Source organism: Canis aureus, chromosome 7, assembly GCF_053574225.1.
Source record: "Canis aureus isolate CA01 chromosome 7, VMU_Caureus_v.1.0, whole genome shotgun sequence".
NCBI lineage: Eukaryota > Metazoa > Chordata > Mammalia > Carnivora > Canidae > Canis > Canis aureus.
In genome coordinates this window covers 31,193,323-31,219,801 of record NC_135617.1, presented here as the reverse complement: position 1 = coordinate 31,219,801, position 26,479 = coordinate 31,193,323, and the positions used below count along the sequence as shown (strand labels likewise).

At 34.7% G+C, this 26,479-nt stretch overlaps 1 long non-coding RNA gene and 1 pseudogene across 1 annotated transcript in view; both read left to right on the top strand.

Moving 5' to 3' along the window:
- Positions 1–26,479, top strand: part of LOC144317212 (uncharacterized) — a 183,158-nt gene that overhangs the window by 121,265 nt on the left and 35,414 nt on the right. The gene's annotated exons all lie outside the window — the stretch shown is intronic.
- LOC144316811 (small ribosomal subunit protein eS17 pseudogene) lies at positions 12,301–12,691 on the top strand (annotated as a pseudogene).

Genomic DNA, 26,479 nt, shown 5'->3' with positions numbered 1-26,479 from the left:
TTGGGCATTCCATAAGTGGAATCATACAATATATAGCATTTTGTGTTTGACTTCTTTTAATTAACAGCATTATCAAAATTTATCCATGTTGTAGCATGTGTCAGTACTTCATTACTTATTATAGCCGAATAATATTCTGCTACATGTACTACATTTTGTTTATTCATTCATCAATTGATGAACACTTGAGATATGTATACTTTTTCTGTTACAAATAATGTTGTTATGAATATTCATGTACAAGTTTTTGTGTGAACACGTTTTCAGCTTTCTTGGGTATGTACCTAGGAGTAGAGTTTTTCATTTCCTCCGGAAATGTATAAGGATTCCAGTTTTTCCACAATCTCCCCAACATCTGTTCTTTCCCTTTTTCTTTAAATTATAGCCATCCTGGACAGTGTCTCATTGTGGTTTTGATTTATACTTCCATAATAACTAATGATGTTGAGTATATATTATTTTAATCTACACTTTTATGCTAAATGAAGTAACAAATGTAATTGAATGGAAAATTCAAACAGTATATATAAATTAACATTATGATGAAACCATCATGTCACCATGCTGCAATTTTAAATCTGTAACATTCATGTGTATATTTCCTTTAGATCTCCAATTACATATATGTATATGCACATATGAAAACAGTCTCATGGAAGACTGAAATGGGCCTTACTATCAAGGATTCTCAGCTATGACAGACACCTGAGCTGTTTCTGGGAAGAAACAGATCTTTCAGGAATTGTTAGAAGCCATCTGAATACTAAATGCAAGAAGTGTCCTAGGTATAAAAAGTAAAATGGTTGATTGCTTTCAATACTTCTAACCTTCCAATCATGAATCACTTTTCTCTCCTGTAGTGTTCCATTTCTTTTCTTTCTCATGAGACTTTTATACATCTGGTGTCCCTGGTTTCTCCAATTTTCTTTCTAAATTTACTCTCTTAAAAGAATCTTATTGCTACTATCTATATGTTAAAGTGAATGTAATCCAATGCATTACAACTGCAACAAGAACAAGGAGTCAAGATTAGTAAAATAGTTTGGTTTGCTGCTAGGAGTAAGTGGACTCCAACTCTCATGCTTGTTTTCTCGGTGTTCTCTTAATGATTTTTGTCTCTTCTATTCTTGACTGGTTGTCAACTGTCACCTGATTTTTCTTTGTGTTCTGAGTATAACTGTCTGCTTTCAAATATGGGCACTGAAGCTCTATTCTAAAAATCTGTTGAAAAGGTGTTTAAAATAATAGCCAGTAGTTGCTTAATGGTTTCCTTTATAAGATTACTTTAGGGCTTTAGAAGATGGATTCTGTTATGACTGTTTTGACTGTTTAGTTATTTCTCCCTTTCTGTTACTAGGTTATTTTTGGATACATGACACCTAGTATTTGATTGCAAATATTCCAATGACCTCGGTTTTTAAAATCATCTCCCTAGTGTGGACTTTTGATACCTCAGTTTTAGGAAACAGACAGTTTAGATTATAAACTAGCAGAGTTTAACTAGGGAAATTTTCAGACAAGGCTACAATGGTCTGATATCCCAACAAAACATATACTGCACTGCTACATGGCTGATCTTATGTCTATTTTGAGTAGTATGAGCCTGATGTTGTTAATTACCTCTTTTAGCAGATGTTTGTTGACAGTTAATATACTCTATTACTTATCTTTTTCAAAAGCAATGATAGATCCTGGGTTGCCCTCTTAATAGCATACTTACAGATCTAAGAAAAAGAAAAAGCTGCTCTTACTTTTTAACACTTCCACCTCACAGGATGCATCTGAGTTGTGATAAGTGTTACTTTGGGGCTTAGATTAATATGTTTTCCTATATTTTTGCTTACTTAAAATTGCTGTTATGAAATAGAGTATGAATGCCTTTTATTTCCTTAGTCAGATGTAAACCAATCATTTATTAACTACTATTGTTTATCTTGGTTACCTTGTTTTATTGTCTCTTTACTCTGTTCAGTCAGTGATGTCTCTATAGTCAATTTGGGGACGCTTCCTCTTTTTCTGAAGGAAAAAAGGTGCTAATGATTGATTTAGGGAAACTGTTTTAAATATTACTATTTATAGTAAAGCTATTTTGTTTTATCCTACATAAATACTACCTGGTATTTTGTTTCTATTCTCCACCCTCTTATCCAGGAAACTACCAGCTTTTACTTGATGGAAAGAAATAATACTGATGATTTGACTCATTGGTTTGTCATTTAATGAGTTCAGATAAAAATTATGAGTAGCCTAAATCATGTCTGAACAATTTAGAAACTGTTATCTCCAAGGAAAATAAAGTAAAATCCTTTGACAACAATTTACAGGTTGTGTGGAGAAGTTGCTATGAGTAATAGATTGGCAAATGAAAATTTTATTTTCCCAAGGGTTACATCTCCTCCCATATTTCTACACATGTGTTTCTCCCACCAGTTCATCTGACTGCATGTGCAGGTTTCAAACTGTGTATGGTTACTACATCGTGTTTAATGACTAAAAGCTTCATATGGCCAAGCACAGTGAGGCACCGATGAACATCTAAAAGATGGAAGATATAAACAAGGAGTGAGTATGACTTGGAGGAGGCTTAGGAAACTGTAAAGCCATGCAAAGAATAGCAAACTAGACATGAAAAATAGATAAGGAAAGGTATCAAACTGAAGAAATAATGTTACCAGGCAGAGAAAGAGTGAGAGTGAGAGAGAGAGAGAGAAGTGCAAGGAGGGTGAGATGCTAAGGAATTATCATGCATGAAGATGTAGGTGAAAGATAAGGAGAGAAAAAAGATTCTTTTGCCTAAGTTGTATGTCATTGACCTAAACTGGTCATTGGTGTCACTAATAGTGAAGATTGACTTCTTAAGGGTTTTTTTCCCCCCTCGAAGTTTAGACTCTGAAATATATATATTTTCTGTTCTATTTTTTCTCCTCCATTTGCATGTGAAATTTTATATTCTAGGTCATGTTTTCTTCACAAAGCTCTGAATCATTGGGAACGAGTTTTTCTTTTAAAAGTTTAGATAATAAGAAAAAATAAATAATGAAACAAACTGCTACTAAGTCTTAGGACAATAGTTCTTTCAAAATACAAAAATGTAATCCTGTAAAGCTGATATAAATAGATGTACCAGATATCAGCTAGGATCTTCACTTTTATTGAAGCAATATCATGTGTAATATCATCCTCTAAGTCTACACCATTGATTGTAACTGCCAGAGCTAATGATATCTGTAAGTGTGCATTAAAGTTTTAGGAAGACAGTACATTATAGTGGTAATAGCATATGCTTTGGCATTAGACAGGCTTTAGTTCAAATTCTGATTCAGTCACTGTTTGTATAACTTTGGGCACATTTCTTAATTCTTTGAACCTCCATTTACTACTCTGTAAAATAAATACATTTGTAAAGCATACACAGTTCCCTGTATGCAGTAACTATTCATAAATGTATATATTATTATGACTGTTATCATTCTATTTTTCTCCTCTATTTAAAAATAATTAGTAATTCTTTTCATTTTTCACTTTTCTATACTGCTTTTTTGACACTCTTTATTTTCATTTATGTACCATTTAGCAGGGTTTTTGATGAAAGAGATTCATCAATTCTAGAACCATGGGACTGAAAAAGACCTTAAATGGCCACCAAATCTATCCCTGTTTCAAAATAATGGAATATCTGGATATTTAAGACAAAAAGAGACTGGTCTCTTTGCATAATTTAAGAACAGAATAGTTATGACCTCTTTTGGTAATGCCATGTAAGATATTCTTTATGTGTAGTCTAGGTTTCTTTTTATTCAATCACTCCATTTAAAAGGAAAAGTGTTACACTCCTATTTATATAACAATTCCTGCTTAAGTTGTAAATCCTTTATAACTGACTCAGACCATGTGACATTGGGTGGCTCGGTGGTTGAACATCTGCCTTCAGCTCAGGGCATGGTCCTGGAGTCCTGGGATCAAGTCCCATATCAGGCTCCACTCAGGGAACCTGCCTCTCCCTCTACCTGTGTGTCTGCCTCTCTCTGTGTGTCTGTCATGAATAAATAAATAAAATCTTAAAAAAAAAAACAACAACTGACTCAGACCTGGCTGAATGTCCTTTACGTTTCATATAGTTGGTTCTGCTTTAAGTTAAAATGTAGGGAGTCACAAAAGATCACTGCTTATGACATAACAATGAAAACTAAACTGGGTAAACTAAAAATGTATATATTTTCTGTAAAGCCATTAAAGAGCTATGAATCCAATTGAACTTTCAATGATTATGAGTGTGGTATCATGGCATATTGGAATCCCATGAAGATACAAACACAGAGTTTATCCACCCTACCTTCCAATACTCTTCTGCAGTATTTCTGCTGAATAAACAGCTGCATGGAAACTTGGGAGCTAGGCTGGAAAACAAGAGATTTCATGAGGTACCTAGATCCCAGATTTCTGTGGAAGGACACACTTAATTCTACCTTTAAGACACTTAAAACCAGAAATGAACTAAAACCAGTTGAAGTAGAAAATCAGCCCCAATGGTGTTCAATTCCTTATTGAGTCAAAGAGATCAGCCCCTCTAGATGTCTACCAAAGAAAAGAGGAGCTGTTTCTGTAGGAAATATCACCTTTTTCGGTCTTGACTATTGTTTCTTACACAATGACTGATAAAAAAAAAATAAAAACTAAAAAACATGACAAAAGCAGGAATATAGAGCTCATAATAAAAATTAAAAACAGAAGCACACTGACAAAGATATTGGAATTAGTAGGAAAGGACTTTGAAATGGATGGCCTTTGAAAAAGTGGCCAAAATGGATGAAAAGGTGAAGGATGTCAGCAGAGAAAAGGAAACTTTAAAAGAAGAACCAAATGTAAATTTTGAACTGAAAACTATAATACTTGAAATGAAAAATATTCAGTGGGCTTAAGAGCAGATTGGACAGAACAGGACAAAGAATTAGTGAACTAGAAAATATGTCAGTAGAAATTATCCAAACTGAAGTACAGAAAGAAAAAAGAATGAATTTAAAAAATAACAGAAGAGCATATCAGACCTTTGGGACAAAATCAAATGGTCATTCATTAAATTAGAATTCCAGAATGGGAGGAGAAAGTGGGACACATGTTTGAAAAGTAATGGCCAAGAAGTTTCAAATAAATTAAAACTAATACTTCACAGATTCAAAAAACTCAGTGAATCACAAGCAGGGTAAATAGAAAGAATACACACAGAGACACATCATAATGACTTTGCTGAAAACCAAAGATACAGGGAAAAATTATAAAGTAACCACGGAGAAAAGAAACAATACATTCAGATGAACAAGATAGGAAGAAAGACAACTTGTAATCAGAAACAACAGAAGCCAGAAAGTAATGGAAGGACATCTGTAAAACGGTGAAAAGGAAAAAAAAAAAAACTATTATAACTTAGAATTCTATATCCAGCAGAAATAGTCTTCAAAAATGAGAGTTAGCTTAAGACTTTTTTCAAACATACACAAAAGCTGAGAGAATCTACCACTAGCAGTTTATATTGTACATATTGTTTACCCTTGAACAATGTGGAAGTTAGGAGCACTGACTCCTTGCATAGTTGAAAGTCTGTGCAAAACTTTTGAGTCCCCCAAAATGTTAACTATTAATAGCCTACTTATTGACTGGATGCCTTTTCAATAACAGGAGCAGTTGATTAGCCCATATTTTGTATGATATATGTATCATATACAGTATTCTTTCAATAAAGTAAGCTAGAGAGAAGAAAATGTTATTAAGAAAATTACAAGGAAGACAAATACATTTACAATACTAAGTATAAGCTGCATATAAATTGACCCAAGCAGTTCAAACCTGTGTTGTTCAAGGGTCGACTGTAATAATAAAGGACGTTCTTTGTGATAAAAAAAACGGTCCCAGATAGAAGTCCAATTTATAGTAAGCAATAAAGTATATTGTAAAAGATAAATATTCGGTAAATAAAGAAGACTTCCTAAACTATTTCTTTAAAAGACTATTGATTATCTAAAGCAAATATAATTACAAAGAACTAAAGAACTCTAAGGTTTATAGTTTATATAGATGCAAAATGTATGAGTATAATGTCACAAAGGATGTAATAAGACAAATGGAATTATGCTATTGTAAGGTTGTTACATTATTTATGAAGTGATATAATATTAATTAAAAGTGTCCTGTGATAAATTAAGGATGCATATTGTAATCACTACAGAAACTACCTAAGGAATAATGTAGTGACACAGCTAAGAAGTTAATAGAAAATATGAAGTGTAATGCAAAACAGAAATACTGGAAATATTTTGCTCAAAGGATGTCAGGAAAGGGTAAAGAAAAAAATCCTGATAAGGCAAATAGAAAACAAATAGATGGTAGGTTTAAACCCAACTATATTAATAGTTACATTAAATGTAAATGAACTAAATGATCCAATTAAAAGGCAGAGAAAGCCAGATTATGGAGAAAGTACATCAAAATAAAATCCAAATACAGTGATTTACAGCATACATCTTAAATATAAGGACAGAGCTAAACTGAAAATAAAGAGATGGAAAAATACACTATGTTAACATAAATCATAGAAACCTGGTGTGACTGTATCACCACCAAACAATTTATATTTCAGAGCAAATAGATGAAGGCAAAGGGAGATCATAAATGAAACTCAGTATTTTATAGACATAAAACTATCAATTTATCATGAAGACATCACAATTGTATCTTGAGTATGCACCTAATAGCAAACCTTCAAAATTTCACATAAGTCTTTATTATTCCTCCTTTCATAGACTCCTTCATCTAGTAGTTCTATAATCTTAATGCTAATTTAACCATCACTGTCACCAGGGCTCATGCCTCTGTGGAGTACAATACTATTACCCAGACAGGAAAAGGATTATTTGATGTGTACCTGTTTATCTATTTATTTATTCCCTAATAGAAGTCATCTAGTGCAGTGGCATGTCTGCCAGGAATTAGAGACCTGGGTTCAAGCCTTAGCTTTGCTGGTAACATCAGACAAGTCACTGAAATCACTTTGAGCCTCAGTATCCTCATAGGGAATGGGGATGGATGTACTTACTCTGCCTAATTTTTAGACCTTTTAGGAAGCTTAAATCAGGAAACATATGCAGTGCTGGATACATAAGAGACATTGCTGTGAACACAATAGTGAGCTTGTTTTTTAGGACCTGTCTAATTCTGGCTCATGTGCAGCTGGTAACCCCAGCTGCCTTTTCCTTATTCATCAGGTTTAGTCTATTTTTATCTTGAGTACTTTACAGATGGAACTAAAGGAGACCGATAAACCTCTATGAGGAAGCTCAGAGGGTTCTGCCCTTTATTTTATACCTCTTATATTCACCCAAGAGGGAAATTTGAAGATTCTAAACAGTATAATTAAACCAGGAGGCAAGTCCTATTCTGAGATCTGGTTAAAGATTTCACAAAGAAACAATGGAAAGCATTTAATGTAAGGATTAAAATTTTTGATCAAATTTTAAAAAATGTATTATTTTTTACCTAAAAAGTGGTTTTCCATTTGGTTTTAGAGAGAAACTGTTATCCATGTGTAAAAAGAATAGAATTTTTGTGTGGATTGTCTTTTATGGAAGTGTATTTTTTAGGGATAAAATTTTCCTGGAATGAGATGAGGTTACCAGAACAGGTTTCTTTGGCATGTAAGAAAATTTTAGGACTATGTGAAACTACAGTCTTAAGATTTGGGAGGTTTGAAATTATTTAATGTATTCATATTATACATTAAGGGTTGGTAATTAAGGTATATCTTTTAAAAATAATTAACCAATATAAATGTTATTTGAAAGTTTCCTCATCTGTAAAATGGGGATAATAATACCTGCCTGATAGTATTGTTATGATGATGATGACATCAGATTATGTTTGTAAATAATTTAATACAATATGTAGCAAACATATGCTAGATTAAACTAATAAAGTGAAAATTAAACTTTCCACTGAAATGGAGTATAAGAAGTTTTATCATTTCCATCTGAATTTACTTAATCTCTGTATAAATGACTAGTTTTAGACCAGCAGATTACCTTTGGAAAATTTACTGAAAAAGTCATCTCTTTATCACAACATCCATTAACACGAGACTGCAGTTCTGGCTTAGTCAAGAGGCTTTGCTACATAAAAATGCTGCTATTGACTATTAATGAATGCTTATTCCATATTATTGTCTCCACAAAATAGAATCTATTTTAATAACTGAGGTGAACCACAATTTTTTTAAACAAGAAATGAGTTTCTATATTCAATTTCTTAAACTAACCAGGCACTCTGCATATAGCTTTAATTAAGTTATTTGCCTAGAGGCCAATCAATAATTAATTTCCCCTTTCAAAAGCTATGACTTGGATGTTTCTCTTAAAGCATGCCAATTAAAAATAGAAAAGCCAAACTATAAAAAATAGATATGTTTATTGACAAGATAGAAGATGTTGCCAGACCTTTTAACAAGCTCTTTGAAAATACTGCTTTATTTGAAAAGAAACCTTAATTACTCTTGATCATGGCACTTAAGTCTTATCATTATATCCCTACTTGTTAATATATACTCAGCTCATGGTGATAATTTCCTCATAGCTTGTGGTTATTAGAGAGAATAATAATAGATGATTGATAAACTTGTTATGAGTTGAGTAAGAAGGAAAGAACAGCTCTGAATTATTCTTACTAATTTAACTCCTATATTTTAGATAACTAGTGATAAGCTGGTTGCCATGAAGTATTTACTAATATAAAATGGTAAGTTTCGGCACACTTTACTAACAAATCCGAAACTGAGTTTTGAGAGAAAGGAAAATGGGACTCATATTCTCTTTCATTTCCCAAACTATGAGTTTATCTAAAATATAATGCTAACAGTCATTCTCCCACTTGCTCACCTTGTTCTAAACACCACTGGCCACCTTGTTGATCTTACACAAGCCTTGAAGCTTTGCATTTGCTGTGCTCTCTGCCTGGCATGCTCTTCCCTTGGATATTTGTCTTAATTCTTCACTTTGCTCAATGTCATTTTCTCAGAGTTGCTTAATCTGATCCCTCCTACTTAAATTTACACACTACAATGCCCCCAATTGCCTTTAATCTGCTTTGTTTCTTTCTACCATGCTAAACTAGTCATCTTCCAATGTATTTTAACATATTTGTTTATTGTAGACTCCATCAAATGTAGACTCCAGGAGGCCAGGGGGTTTTGCTTACTCTACCCATGCTATATTTCCAGTACCTAAAATATTGTCAGATACCTGACAGTGAAAACTGGATAGATATTTGTTGAATAAATGAATAGATGCATCAATAAATGTAGAAGTCAATAGATAGTAGTAGATAGATTCAACATCCTAGCTTAAGCACCTAGAAATGATTTTGTTTGCCTGATTGCCTAAAACCTGGACTCACCAATGGAATGTGCCAAATGAAGATAAATGCCAGAGGATGGTATCTTGTAGAATGAGAAATACAAAGAATTTAGGGAGATTTGGTATCTTCCAGCTTGTTCTTCAAGAAGCTATAGGAAACACATTCCTCACTAGACACTAGGAAATTCACTAGTGAAGGGAGTGCAGCATTCTTGTAAAAGACTTAAGTGGTTATCATCTCTATGCTGGGATAATAACACCACATACATTGGCCTTCCATGTTGACTGAGGCCAGATAGCACTCAACTGAAAGCAAGGTGATGTGGTTCCCAGGGTAATTGGCAGGGTGAGAGTGATGATAATAAAGTTTAACATACAGAAAACTTCAGAAGTGGCTAATTGATCCTTGGGATTCCAGAGCTGAAATCATTGATATCTCACTAAGGTCTTTTTAAAAGCCCTCTAGGATTGGTAGTGGCATGAGTGGACCACTACATTGGAAATTCATGGTCCCTCCCCTACTTGCCTAACCTGAATCAGATCATAGACTTAGAGTTCCTTAAATGAAAGGAAAGATTTGTCTTGGTGTGGAAGGACCCTGTAATAGTCTCAAATATATTTTCTTCCTAGTCTTTCTCTAGCATATTTATAGAGAGTGTATTATTGATGATTAACTTTATTGTCTGAACCATAGGTAGCAGAATAACAATACTGTCTTGTGACTGAACCTAGATAGAGAAGGACTGATTATCCTGCAGAGATAGCTATGATTACTGAATGATGGTGGGTATTCACTTTTGAGGACAGGTTGCTCATGTTTTAATTTTGAATGTCTATATTTTCTTTATGCTAGGTATGAGAATACTGTTGTTGCTATTGTTTACAATAGTATGTATAGGAAGAAGGTTGTGCTTGGGTGGAGAAGTCACAGATTGGATTATTGATGATAGTGTATCTTGTTCTCTCAACAATCACTCCTATTACTTTCTAGCTTGTGTTCTATATCACTCATTTTTAAGTCTTCACACAACTCTTATCTCTTATTTATGAAATTTTCCCACTTTCTGAAGTTGTAAGGTTAGTTTCAAATCATAGTTTGGCTTATTATTAAGTAGTTTTGTATATGCTATTTTACCCTCTTTGAGATCATTTTATTTTTAGATGAGTATGTCATATTCCCATTTGTGTCATGCTCAGTAACCACTGGTCTGTTAATCTAATAGAACTGCCATTTCCATGGTATCTATTTCCACCTAATATTTCACACTCATTTATAATCTGGACAAGCAAAAGCTCAACAACTCAATCATAACAAACCAAATAGACAAGTCTTGACGCCCAAATTTTGCAAGTCTGGTAAAATGAAAATGCATCAGCATTTCTGGAAAGAGATCAAAGCGCTCATTCTTTATTTTATGAAACCAACCAGCAGAGGGAGCAAAAGAGATATTTAGGTGTTCCTATTTCTGCTTGCAGACCTTCTACTATGGTTGCTGTCTAGAGCTTGGCTATATTTTTAATATATATTCCCCCTAATCCCTAGGCAGAAATTCTGCTGTATGATCACCACATGCCTGTGAGGTCAATTCTAAGAGATTCTATCTGCACAATTTCTTTCTTCAAACTTGAATCCCATGAAAACCTCAAAAGCTACTGGGTGAAAAACCAGTACTAAAATTTTAGGACTTCTAAACTCTGTCTAGGTAGCTCAGGAACTAAAGGAGAGAGATTTTGAATGAATTAAAAACATTAGCTTTCCAGCTATTAGGATAAGTTATATTAATGCATTTTTGCAATGTTCTGTATTATATAAAATATTTTGAAAATTTTTCACAATATTCTAATGAGGTTTTACTACATTCAAAATAAAATTGTATTTTTTATATGATCAGGAAATAACAAAGAGAAGGCCCTCTGAAAAGAATCTTTTATATTCTTTTATATATATATGTGCGTGTATGTGTGTGTGTATGTAGTGCATATATAATATATATATTTCTACATTTCCATATAAAATGTGATTTAAAACATTATAATCAAAAGAGTTTCTCATTATCCTGGATATTTTGGTTTAGATAATTCTGTTAAGAATAATCATGAAGATGACCAAAGACTTGTGTCTTGTGTGTGATTTACAGTGTCCATTGCAAAAGCTTTAAAAATGTCATTGCTTGCATTCTTTGGATGAGTTCAATACGAGGACTCTTTGGATGTATATGCTCTTATTACCCAAATTGTCCCTTGAATTTAATGAAGTTTTATATATATGTATATATGTATATGTATCTACATATATATATTTGTATTTATATTTATTTATTTATTTTAGAGAGAGAGAGCACGTGAGCTGATGGGGTGGTGGGCAGGTAATGGGAGAGGAAGTAGAGAAGCAGACTCCCTGCTGAGCAGGGAGCCTGAAGTGTGGCTTGATCTCACAATTCTGAGATCGTGACCTGAATAGAAATCAAGAGTCTGACACTGAATTGACTGAGCCACCCAGTCACCCCTTTAATGAAGTTATATTAAAGTATAGTCACAAGGATGAAGATACAAAAAAGAAGAAAAATCTGTGATAATACAAAGCTAATATGAATTTAATATGAATCATTTTATTCATCTGGAGAGTATCAAAAGGAAAAGGAAGGATCATGGTCCATTTCATTATTTAAAAGAAGATAATTACAAATAATATCATTTGTGTAGTTTCCTTTGTATTGGGGTGTATAAACTCTTAAACCAACAATATGTGACACAAACTTTGGGAATTTCCAGGTATCATGGCATGGTGGACATCTTTATCATTCTTGTAATTCTTGGCTTTAGGTTGAATTATTTCCCATTGAGTTATTTGAGTTGATCTCCAAAAACAAGTCATATGGAGCTCTGTTACCAGGGACTCACCAACATGGGCTGTATTTGCACCAAAACCATGAAGAAGGTGGCCAGGGTCCTCACCGAGAAGTACCATACTCACCTGGGCAGTGACTTCTATACCAACAATCCCCTGTATGGGGAGATCATTACTATTCCTAACAAGAAGCTCTGTAGCAAGATTGGAGGGTATGTAAAATATCTGATGGGATGGAATCAGAGGGGCCTGGTGATGGGTATCTGCATCAAACTGCAGAAGGAGGAGAGAAAAAGAAGAGTTAATTATGTTTCTGAGGTCTCAGCTCTGGATTAGGAGATCATTGAAATAGATCCCGAGGCTCTTGAAATTTGGCAGTCTGCTCAGCCTGCAGGTCACTCAGCCTACAACTGGGATACATTTCAAAACATCACGTGGAGTTGTTTGAATCTTTTGGTTGTGCTGTAGTATCCTCCATAAACCTTGGGAGAAAAAAATTTTCATATAGAGGTTCCCCTGACTGAGGCTAATGAGATTATTTTTATGAGGAGTAGATTGGATATGTGTATGTGTGTATGCATGTGTGTGTCTGTATGACTGATCAACAACAGAAATAACCTTAATATTTGCCTCCTCAAGGGAAGAACAAACATTCTAACTATTGTGAAAGTCTATTTTTCCCTTGATGTCTATTTCTATCATGTAGTCAATTAGTTTTTATTACAATGTGGTCATTCCTCATGCTGGAGGCATAAACTGGCAAAGTAACTTGACCTCTATGGGGGATACCTTGTCTGTCTTCTGGCTGGGTTGTTGGGTTGTGCAACTCATGGAAAGAATGGCATTACAGCTTGAGAACACACCACTGAGTGTTTTGTAAGAATGTCTAGGAGAGAAACAAATAAACCAGTGTTGGCATTCATTTCATTAAAGACACTAATAAAGCAAAGGTTGAAAACTCAAAGAAAAACAGCGTCTTTTACTTTAAAAGAATTTAAACCCCCAGGGAGATTTCACTGTCTAATGCTTCTTGGTAATACATCTAAATGAAGTTCATTGTTTTAGATTTTTTGGTACAGTGATATTGGATGACATTTGAGCTTGTTGAATTGACTGAAAGATTGGGAAAAGGTGCTGGAGAGGAGGCGGTCTGGTATGGTTCATTGAGTTGGCTTAGACTAGCAGTCCAGAGATGGCAGTTCTCAACCCAATGTTGTCATTCAGTAATTGCTTGTCATTGGCCAATTCAACAAATTTGTTTCCTTATCTACCAAATGTCTTCTCTCTTCTTATAGGATAAGGTGATCACATGAAGGAACTTTGAAATACCTAGCATGCTATAAAAATATGAGCTACCTTTATAAGAATTATTTGTTGTTATTAAAAAATGCTCAAGTGGACCATCATTATGGCTATGATCAAAATGCATTTTTATTACACTCTAGAATAGATAGCTTGGAAATGACAAAACTTAACTAGGACTAAGCCAAAGTGCTCTGATCTTTGGGAGTAAGGTGAAAAAAATGCAGTATTCATTAGGACATTTGTGGTGATTAGGGAGATGACCTTAATAGGTTATCAAATTCACAGCCTCTCACAATGGACCAAACTTAAGCCAATTCAATTAAATGAGATTTTCCATTGTTTACAAAGACTGCCACAGCCAGCCAGGACTCTTCCAATACAAGCATTTTCAATATTATGCAATTCTTTCTTATGTAATTCTTAATTCTCAGGCCTCACCAGCATGGGGATAAAAATAGAATGTTATGATTTTTGCAAGTTATTATTTCTCTCACACAGCTCCTATGTGGGAGAACTCTAGACCATCCTTAGATGTCTACTAAATGGTTATAGCATTATTAAGGTGTATATCATCTACAATCAGCAAATTTAATCTTTTAACTACCAAATGGTATCCTATGCCATATTATATATATAATATATATATATATATATTATATATATATATATTATCCTGACTCTATATAGTCTATTTACTGCCTTCTGGTATGAAAAATAACAGCTTTGCTGCCAGTGCAACCCTATGGAGATGATTCTAGAAGTAACAGTGTTTGGTGCCTAGGCTGCCAATGCCTATTGCTGAGTGTGTTGATGAATCTGTCATGGCATCAGCCATCAATATCTCCTACTGTTGGGGCTAAGACTAGCCCCAATTCTGCAGTTGTCTTGTGTACTCTAGATCTGTCCCAGGTATTCTTGTTTTTATATGCTCTTTAGTAGATGCTTCCATGTTTTGGTACTTAACCATGGGTCTCTAAGTTCTGACACCAGGGGATTTAGTGACTGACATTGCGCTGTCCTCATAGTTATATCTTCCCTTTGATTCTGGCATATTGTCCTTGGACCAAACATGTATGCCTCATCTCTCTCATTTTTATAGTATTACTATATACTCTTATGGATCAAACTCTCATACTCTCAGCTATCATTTCTGAAAAAAAAATCAATCTCCACTTCTTTTTAAAGTAAGGGTATAGTTTTATCAACTCCTTCATCTTTGTGGTTGTAGGCTTGAAATCTTCAACATATTCACAAAGTAGGACACCTTATTCTAAAATGTAACTTCTTTCTTGCACAAGGTTTCTTTGTCAAACCTAAGTGATGAGATGAAGCATTATTTATGGGGTCCTAACATAACCCCCGTTCTCAGTATGCCTAGTGTTATTGGAATCACACGAAGCGTACATGCCTTTTAAATGATGCATAAGAATGAAGTGTTATAGCAGGCTCCTGGTTTACCCTGGCTTGTAATTTCCCGAGAGATGCCAGAATTGGCCAAGGAACTTCTTTTTAAAAAGATGGAAAAAATTCCATGGAAGACAAACATAGATCACTTTAAAAATCATTTTTCTCTTATTTCTATTCAGCTCTTCAGTCTGTAAATATCAAAGTCTATTTTATAAAGGTATGCATAGAATATTTGTATTGGAATATAATAGTAGGGATTTTGAGAATAACCTAGACATTTGACAAATGTCAGTTTGAAACAAATGATTTTGATCCAAGCTTAATAAAATCTCGAGTAGATATCAACTTTGGATATGTCTTTCTTAAAGATAATATGTTAATTCACTAGTGAATATTAGAAAACAATTTGACATGTTTTGTCAATGTACTTTTCCCCTTATTTATCTTAATATATCTTATAGGATCTTCCACAGTGATCTTATGGGATATTTTGGGGAAGAAGGGTTCCATGGTCAGTAAATTTGGGAAAACCTTCATACCATATTCAGAGGTCCTGTAAAAACAAAAACAAAAACAAAAAACACTCTATTTAACTCATTTAACCCACTTAGTCCCAAACTAATTTGGTCACAATAACCACTTCTCTCTTTCTCTCTTTTTAACAACAGGGACACATTTAACATCTTATGGAGTATACTTTGGTAATTATTGTTCTGTTTTAACCTTTCCAGGTAACTATTTTGACTGCATGGGTCATTTGTTTCAATTTTCCTTTCAACAATATTTCAGGTATTTTCCTGTTTTGACTGAATATCAGCTAGAAGTTTGATATGGCCTGTATACATAGCCTCATTCTACTCACATTTTTACATGTATTTTTCTACACATGCTTCTTTGGCAAAATACGTGTTTGAATTAGGTTTCCATCACAGGATAAGACAAATGCAGAAAGGATCTAAACTTGTGTTCTTTAGATGAGGCCTAGGCAGTTTCTTAGGACCAGAGTGCTGCTGAGCCTGGCTGTCTTTTGCCTGGGAAAATACAAATGTGGAGGACCTTGAATGAATGGACAGGCAGCTCAGAGAAGCAATGAATTCAACAGCTGCAAGAGGCTACAGACATCATCCACTGTTAGACCCTCATCCTGTGCCAGTAATCAGAGGCCGAGATTACCAAAGCGACTGGCTTCAGGTTAGGTCCCAGCTGTAGCTGAGCTGGATTTAGGCCTGGCTTTTTGACTCTTAGTCCTCTAAAATTTTTGCTAACTTTGGAGCCTCTTACACCTCTCTGGTGGAGTAGTTAAATTTGGTCTCAAATTCACCTCTGCTATTTTCACCAAAGACAAAAGTCCATAACTGTTGTCCTTGGTTTTCAAAAGCACAACTGTAGAGATGACAATGTATACCATGTGATAAAAAGAACTTTCAAATATTAGCTCTACAAAAATACTTTCAAACAAAAAAGTGTGTGTGTGTGTGGTGTGTGTGTATGTATATGTAGGGTGGTGGTGGTGGTGGTGGTTGTGGCAGCAATAAAGTAGGTAGGGAAGGAGAATGCACATTCCAAATGACTTAACTAACTAGAAATACTCTTGTTCTAGTTTCCAGGAACAAAATAAAATAAAATAAGTAAAACTGTCATCCTATTCAAATAATTGTTGAATATTTGTTCTTACTCAATTTCTTTTCTGGAGAGCTATTAAATAGGCTGTGAAATGGGTTGGTGGTGAAAGATGAGCTGGTAGCAATTATTTCCCCATATCCTTACTGACTTGGATAACACTCACTTTTCTTTGCTATGTACAACCTAACTGAAAATGCAGATCCAATGACTAATGTCTTGGGTGTGTCAAAATGGCAGGCAGGCAGTGTTTGCAACTCATCTCTCTATTTAGCATTTCCCTCTGTTTTTAGATTAACGTTATTTTTCTCATAATCCATCAAGCTAAGTCTTTTCACAAGGGAATACAGATTCTATTGCAATTACCTGGAGGAATCTCCACTCAAGTACTTGTTGGAAGTCCTTTGGGTTGAATAGAGGTTTTAACAGGGAAATGAGCGCCACAAAATTATGTCCAGCTGTGTACAAATATTTATGGGAATAGTCACAGTGACTGAAATAATTGATGCAAAGAAAAACAATTACCAAACAAAATGACATTGTTTGGATACAGCAGAATATTCTATGACTTCCCTGTCAGTTTCTCTCTATTATGGTTGTATTTATTGAATCTCAAGTAATCAGAATGATTATGGAATATTTATGGAATATTTATGAATTATGGAATAATTATGGAATCATAATTGAATTATGATTATGGAATATTTATTGAATCTCAAATAACCAGAATAATTTCTGAAAGTGGTTAATAATTACAATTATTTTTAAGAACGAGGACCATTCTTAAGGAAAATAAAAAGAGATAATCATATTCTGGTCCATTTACCAAAACATGACATGATACTTGACAAAAAAAAAAAGAAAAACAAACAAAAAAAAAGTTGCAAGTTACATTTTAGAATGTCTGTGTAAGAAATTTTAATGTATTAATCACTACAGCCTTGACATAAATGTGAAAGATAGTGGTAAAACACATGAGGGGAATAGTATTTATTTTATCTACAACAGTAGTTTGGAGTTCATATAGATTTACATGTCTCTAGCTCCCAGGGATTCAGAGCCCAAAAGCTGAGAAAACTGGATTTTAAAATAAAGACAATTCTTCATGTAACCTTCATGTAATTTTGCTGGTCTTATCACCTCTCCTTCTTCCAGAACTCTGTAGACTAACCTCTTGGTGAAAGCCACTTTAGACTTTCCTTTCTTAGTCACCCATTCCTTGCATTTCACTACCTCACCACTCCACAGTTTCTCACGTTGTGCCAGAAAACTGTTGATTTTGTTTCCTCAATGTCTTACAATTCTGTTTTTGAGACCAGATTTATTGCAACATCATCCCCCACCCTCCACGACCACTTGCTAGTTCTCCTTCCTCCATTTTGGATTTATTTAATCTGTCCTTAACATAGCTACTACAGTAATGTGTCTATAATAATAAAACTCATTGAATGGCTACAATATACCAGGCACTTAATGTCCATCAGGCCATTTAATTCTCATAGTAATGTCATTACTCCATTTTCTTAGATAAGGGAATTATGGCTGAGAGAAACTTTGCTGTCCAAGAGTCATACAGCAGGAAGAGGCAGAGCCAAAAGTTGAATCTTCAAGGATCTACCCCTTTCTATTAGGTTGCCTTTCTATTACACTGTGCTGCTTCTTTAGACCAATCAGATATTATGATTTGTGTTAATTCTGGTGTTATTGTCATTCATGAGATTGTCAATTTGAGAAGACAATAATTTTCTTAGCATACTCTTGTTCTGTGGAAAAGAACAGAAAGGAAAAACTATATGATGCAATTTTTTTATGGCTGTTTTGTGGCATTGACTGTTAATTAAGCCCATCCCTAAATGAAAAGTATTTCAATGGTGCAGAGAGACAATGAATGGATTGATTTGTAGGTTAGAGGTGTGTGAGTGGTAGAGTGGTTAATTAGCTGTGGTTGCTTATTCAGTTGATTAAAGCACCATATGAATGAAGTCACGTTTATGGATTCAGTGCCTGTGTGGGCCAGTTTATTTAGTCATCCTTGCATCATTAACCTCAACCCACCTCCTTGCTAATGTGTACCATTAGCATGAAAAGGACAGTGTGAGTGGAAAAGTGCAAATTCCACCTCATACTTGGAAAAAAATTACCCAAAATGCATGTCCTATTGACATTGGCACAGAGGCAGGGCACATTATTAAATCTTTGATTGTTTTCAGTTCTCCTGAAAAATTCATTATGTGACAAAATGCCATAAATCATATACAAATTTGAATCCCCATTATAAAATTGCTTTAACTGCATTTTAACAAGTTAAAAATTGAGCTATAACAGATTTAGGTGAAAACAAAAAAGAAAGTATATAGATATCCTCAGTTTTACAATGAAACATATGCTTACTTATCTAGATAAGAATAGTTGATAGTCAGCTACTTGAGCATTTTCACTTGGGTAATCACACCTGTCTTTCTTAATTTCTTTTCATTAGATGGTGATCTATGATGGTGAATGATGGTGATCTATGTTACTAGGTTCATGCTCATATACTTGAAATAGGGCTGTCATAATTGGAGATAAAGGAAACTCAGGTTAATATTTTTTAGACCTCTTTTCTTCTTTTTCCAACCAAAGTTGGAAAAGCCCATATAAACAGCCCATATAAATAGCCCCCATAAACAGACCACCTTCACCTTTGAAGTGTGATAACTTAAAGCCCATTTAAGTTCCTCTTTACAAACTATTACTTTTATATTGTCATTCTGCCCAACTATCATGAAATAATTATTCTTTTCTTTGTAGTGTTATCTGATATAGGGGAATGAGTGTATTATTTAACATATTTTTATTGAATTTCCTTTTTAAACAGTGGGGAGGAGAAGAGTGAAAGGAAGAAGCAAACTCCTTGCTGAGCAGTGAGGCCAATGTGGGCCTTGATCCCAGGATCCTGGGATCATGACCTGAGCCAAAGGCAGATGCTTAACTGATTGAGCAACTCAGGTGTCCCTTTTGATGGAATTTCTACAAAATGAATGCATAGTTTTTGGATGCTAGTGCCTGGAGATATAATTATAAGCAAACAGAGGACATGGTCCTTTCCACACAGAGGCTTGAAATATAGTGGGGATGATAGACGTTGACCAAATCATAATTTATTAAATGTTTATTGATTATGTCTGTGTGCCAGGCAATTTTGTCAGCCCTGAGGGTATAGAGATAAAAAGGACTTATAACCATCCCTTGCCCCAGTGAGCTTATCATATGAAAGAGTCTATAAACTAACAAAAGTAAAAAAATAAAAGGTTCCATATGATAATAAGTGCTATTGGAAAGTCAAAGCAGGAGGGTGATATGAAGAGGGTGGTATGAGTACTCTTTTGAATAGAGTGGTTGGTAAATGTCACTAAAAATTAAATAATTGACCAAAAAACAGAAGGAAGTGAGGTCAAGAGTCATATTTCTAGGGAAAGAGACAAGGACCAGGGTGAAGTCGTGGGGCAGGAAGGTGCCTGGTGTGTTCTCAGAACATCAAGAAGCCCAGAGAGGTTGAAGGAGAGTGAATGAGGCAGCAACTAGAGGTTGAAGTCACAGATATAACAGGAGGCCATGGTAGGTAGGGCCTCAGTGGGACACATAAGGAGGGAGACAGGGAGCCACTGAGGGCTTTATGATCTGGTTTAGGTATTAATAAGATCATTCTGGCTGCTGAGTTGAGGATAGATGGCTGAAGGGCAAGAGGAATAAACAGCTCTTATCCAGATAAAAGGTGATGGTGAATTGGAACCAGGAAGATAATGGTAGGGTGCTGAGAATTGGTTGGTTTCTATATATATTTTGTTATTCCTAATAACTAGTACAGTATCACTGATTATATTTTGGGGTAAAAAAGTTAAGATCATATATCATACCAAAATATTTTCTAGCATATCTTTTTATAATGTTTTAATGTTAGAAAAAAATCTATCAATTATCAGCAGGCAATTCATATTATGTTATCCTTTCATTGAAAACTACCCAATAGGTTCTCACTCTATTTATATTAAATTGCAAACCTTACAATGACTTAAAAGGCCAACCTGATCTAGTGTACTGTCCAGTATGGTAGCGCCTAGCCACATGTGACTATTGAGACTTGGATTAATGCTAGGCAAAAAAGAGATGTATGTTTTATATATATAAATATATATAAAGAGATGTATGTTATATATATATACACACACACTTAAATTATATCATATATACATATATATATATATACACATATATATAAATTCTATAGGAGGTTTAAAGTCTTAGTGAGGAAATAATATAAAAATGTTATTGATAGGGCAGCCCGGGTGGCTCAGCGGTTTGGCGCCTGCCTTCGGCCCAGGGTGTGATCCTGGAAATCCAGGATCGAGTTCCATATTGGGCTCCTTGCGTGGAGCCTGCTTCTCCTTCTGCCTGTGTCTATGCCTCTCTCTCTGTGTGTCTCTCTCATGAATAAATAAAGAAAATCTTTAAAAAATGTTATTGATAATTTTCAAATAGTAATTATAGACTAAAAGGATAATATCTTGGAATTATAGTGGAAATATAGTACTAATATTAATTTTACCTGCTTCCTTTTACTTTTTAAAAATGTGATAACTAGGACACTTAAAATTATAAATGTGGATGAATTTTTTTGGCTCACATTATATTTATGTTGAACAGTGCTAGTTTACATTTTCTTTTTCTGACTTTATTTTAAACTATTTTACTTGTTCACTATATTCCAGTTACACTGGGTTTATTTGAGATCTTTGAACTTGCCAGGCTCATTCCTACCTCAAGGTCTTTGTGTATTTTATTCCCCTTTCCTGATATGTTATTCCTTAGAACTTTCCTTGTTTTTCTCTATTATTCATGTCTCAGCTCAAATGTCATTTCTTAGACAAGCATTCAATGACTATTCCAACTAAAGATCTGTTAACTCAATCTGATATCCTTTTTAATGTTCTACATTATTTATTCTTAGATGAAATTTGTTTTCTTATTTATGGTCTATCACCCTATAGAATATGCGATATGTGGAAGATAACATCTGAATTATTTTGTTGACCACTATACCTCCAGAATAGCATTTGGCATATACTAGGTGCTTGGTAAATGAAAGAATAATTAAACTCTATGCATAAGAAGTATTCAGTGCTGTAAATTAATATAAATAGATAGATTTTTCCTTAAGTGGGAAAATCAGGGAAGTCTTACTAAGAACTAGACTTGGAAAATGACCAGGAACCAGTGGACACAAAACAAGCCAAGGATATGGTCATAGGAGTAGGCTGGCTATGATCCCAATATTGATGCCCTCAGCCTTGCCGCCCCCTCTGGATCCTGCTCCCAAGGGAAGCTCACCATTATGGCATAGGACTTCCAGTTCAGCACTAGGCACTACAAATAATGCAGTCTGTATAATGGCTGTAAGTTACTTGCAGCAGAATAAAGTCCCAAGTTTGAGTGTCTGACTTGTTTACTGGAGGAGCTGGGAAAGGGAATGTCTTAAACCTTTGGCTTCTTTAGTCACTTTAGGATTCCCTCAGATACAAGGATATCTGGGCAATCCAAAATGATAAGTGTGTGCAATAGCATACTTTTCCTTGCATCAATATTTAAAGAATTTTAAAAAGTTTAAGTTATTGTCTTTGCCTTATATTTTATGCCATTTTGTTGAGAATAAAATATTTCTGAATCTGTGAACCTATGATTTGAATGTGAATTTTTTTGTGTTTAATGTTTGCACTGACAATTGCCTATTTTCTCAATAGTAAATACTTTTTAAAATAAGTATTTAAAACTTTATTTGAAAAGATTGCTTTCAATATTTTGAGACAAAATTCTTTTTAGGATATGCCATAATCACTTTATTGCCAGCATTGGGTTAGAGATTTTAAGTTTAAATCCATTTTCTTAACTGCCAAAACATGGTTGTTTAATAATTACATCAATGATGTAAACCACCTTTTATTTTAAGTGAAAGTAAATGGCTTATTAAATATTTTTGTGGTATCTACATGTTCAAAAATAATATAGGGTCATCATTTAGCTCATAGTCCTGAAAAATCAAATAAAATAATAATAATCTGATTTTAAAGAAAGTATTTTTTACCATAGCTGATGTACTTTTTACTCTTATACCATTAAAAATGGTGATGAACAAGTAAAATATGATTGATTGTTGAATGGTTTTATGAGAACATATTATGTATTGGTTCATTATAAGAATAAGATTCATATTTAATGTGGAAATATATTTAAAAGTCTCAAGTTCCATTTGTGTTGTAACTACAGAACAATATAGCCATCAAATGGATTTTTAAATATGTTTTTATTTACTTTTCTACTATAAATACAGTATATATTTAGTGTAGAAGTTTAGAAAATATAGGAAAGCAATGAGACAAATTAAAAAATCAATTATGACCCTGACTTTCAGAAAAAAAACACTATTGACATTTTATTGTGTTGCTTTTCAGTTACTTTTCCTGTGTCTACATCTATGTATGTGTGTATGTGCATGCAGGTATCTGTGTGTTTTGTGTATGTTACTTAACCTGCTATGGACATATTCAAATGTTACATTGTAAATGCAGACCTTTTAAATTTTAGAAGCAAATTTTCATTTGGCCTTGCCTGGTGTAAGGATATGCAAGTGAAATTCATCACAGAGCCTTCCTGGCAAGACCCATCCCTGGGTCATTCAGAGGCTGTGCTCCTCAGTTACAGCTTTTCTGTTTCCTGGAAGTCCTCAAATCCTTCTCTCTGATACCAAAATATCTGCTTCTTGCAACACTACACCTCACCATTGCCAACACAATCTGTCGTAATAAACTTGTATTTTTTTTTTTCTTGTGTTCTTCAGGATTCTTAATCTCACTTTCTGCTCCCCTGACCCTGAATTAAAGGCACTTGATTTTGGCTTCAAGTTAATTTTCCATCTGCTTTATCCCAATGATTTCTGAATATATTCACTGGTGAGAACACTGGATTGTTCTATTTTATTCTTAGTCACACTAAGGGTAGATCATTTAACAATTCTGAGCCTCAGGTTCCTCATGATTAAAATGAGGATTTGGGTTTTTTCCAGAGCTAATATAGAATGTCTGTGTGTCTATAAAAGCAGTATGAAAGAATGGAAAGAGCATGGCATGTGTATCAAAGAAAGCTTGGTGCAAATCTTGCAGCTCTGTGACTTTGGCTTTGTATTTTCTATTTCATTTGTTTTTCTTTTTGCTCCTTTTTTATTTTTAAAAGATTTTATTTATTTATTCATGAGAGACACAGAGAGAGGCAGAGACACAGGGAGTGGGAGAAGCAGGCTCCATGAGGCAGCCTGATGTAGGACTCGATCCCAGGACTCCAGGACCACACCCTGAGCCAAAGGCAGACGCTCAACCAATGAAGCACCCAAGCATCCCATCCTTTTGCTCCTTTGAGTGAACAAATTGCACTGCTCTTTCTTTGAGTTTGCTGATCTTTTCTTTCCTTCATCTAGTCTGCTGTTGAATCCTTCTATTGAATTTCTTTTAGTACCATTATTGTATTCTTCAGCTCTGTGTATTTTTATTTGGTATTTTCTTATATTTTCTGTCTCTGTTGAAATTCTTGCTTTGTTTATGCATTGTTCTCCTGATCTTGGTGCACATCTTTATGACCATTATTTTGAACACTTTATAATGTAAATTGCTTATCTTCATTTCATTAAGACCTGTTTCTGGGGATTTATGTTGTTCTTTTATCTGGAACATATTTCTCTGTTTATTTTCCTTGACTCCTTATGTTGGCTTCTGTGCATTAGAGAAAGCAGCCACCTCTCTCAGACTTGATGAAGTGGTCTTGTGTAGATGAACTTTATCATTTAGCCTGACCCTAGCTCTTGGTTATCTCTTAAACCTTTGTGATTTCCAAGCTTCCTTCCTTGTTCTTAGTGGCTTAGTAGTTGAGAGTGTTCTAAGACCTGTCAGTGTCCCAAAGGGGAGGATCTCAGTTAATACCTCTATGTAGACTGATTAGAAGTCAGACCTTTATACCATATAGCTTTAAAAGTACAAAAATAGACATCTTTTTTTTTCCTTTGGTGAAAAAATTTGTAATTAGATTTATAGCCAGCTGGACTCAGTTTAGATGATCCTGATTTTGTTGGCAACATCCAAAGCATCATAGTCAGGAGCCAGTTAAACATATGCTTTCTTCTCTCCAACAGGCCTGATCAAGGTGTTGACCTTTGCTACATCAAAGTCATAGAGTTTCTTCACAGCCTGTTTGATCTGGTGCTCATTGGCCTTGACATCCACAATGAACACGAGTGTGTGGTTGTCTCCTATTTTATTTATGGCTGACTCAGTAGTCAGGAGGAACTTGATGATTGCATAATGATCAAGGTTGTTTCTCCTGGGGGTGCTCTTTTGAGGATATTTGGGCTGCCTTTGGAGACACAGGGTCTTGGGTGATTGGCATGTAGGTGACATGCAGATCTTTTATTTGTGACTGTTAATGCCTTTCAGCATGATTTTTTTGGCTTTCAAAGCCTTTACTTTGGCTTCAGCTTTGGGAGGGGCAGTGGCTTCCTTCTTTGCCTTCAGTGCCATCTTTGTGAAAAGGCAAATAGACCTCTTTTAAGAAAGACTGAGAATTGGATGTTTTTGCCTGCTCCCTCTGTGCTGAGCCCTAGGGGATAGCCATGTTAAGTCCTCCAAAGCCTACTAAGAACTATTTCTTTATTTGTGGGTCTTGTGGATATAAGCCTCATTGTCTTTCAGAGCTAAGTGTTTTCGGAGCTGTCCCTCAGGTAGAAGTCTTAAAAGTTGGGTTGCTAGACGTACCCTTTACTCCTCAGGGAGAACTGAGCGTTGTAAGTTTCCCTCCAATTACATGTTGGTGTGCTGGGGGTAAGGTTTATGGCAGGAATGAGCCTCCATCTTTCTTACCCATTTTGATGAGGGTTTTTTTCTTGTTCACTTAATGTGTAGGGAGCCTTTCAGTTAGTTTCTGGATTTCTTTCAGAAATATTTGCTCCATGGGTAGCTGTAGATGCAGTGTGTCTGTTGGAGAAAGTGAGTTCAGGAGCCTCCTAGGCCACCATCTTGGACCAGAACTCCACAAGGTTGTATTTTCTTCTCTTTTCTTTTCTTTTCTTTGCTTTTCTTTTCTTTTCTTTGCTTTTCTTTTCTTTCTTTTCTTTCTTTTCTTTTTTCTTTTTTTCTTTTCTTCTTTTCTTTTCTTTTTCTTTTTTCTTTTCTTTCTTTTCTTCTTTTCTTTTCTTTTTTCTTTCCTTTTCCTTTTCTTTTCTTTTCTTTCTTTTTTTCTTTTCTTTTTTAAGATTTTATTTATTTATTCATGAGAGACACAGAGAAAGAGAGAGAGAGGCAGAGACACAGGCAGAGGGAGAAGCAGGCTCCATGCAGGGAGTCCAACGTGGGACTCCATCCTGGATCTCCAGGATCACGCCCTGGCTTGAAGGCAGCGCTAAATCGCTGAGCCACCTGGGCTGCCCTGTATTTTCTTATATGTAAAAAAAAGAGTATAGAAACTATTGTGCTGGCTACATGTAAAAGAACTCTGATTACAATGGCTTGAACAAGCAAGGATTTTACTTTTCTCATTTATTGAGAAGTCTGGAAATAGGTGGTTCAAAGCTGTTGTTTCTGCTCTTCATCTTATTATCCTGGGCTGCTTCTACTTCTCTGCTCCACTATCCTTAGTGTATGGTTTTCATTATGAGTGTACCACCGAGCATAGTATCCATATTCTAGACAAGAGGAAGGGAAGGGTGGAGTTCAAAGGGACAAGACAGGTGAATTTTCATAAGGAAAGCAATCTAGTGGATTTCCATTTCCACCTTATTTGTTAGAACTATGACACAAAATTATCCCCTATTCCAGGGACTCTAGGACAT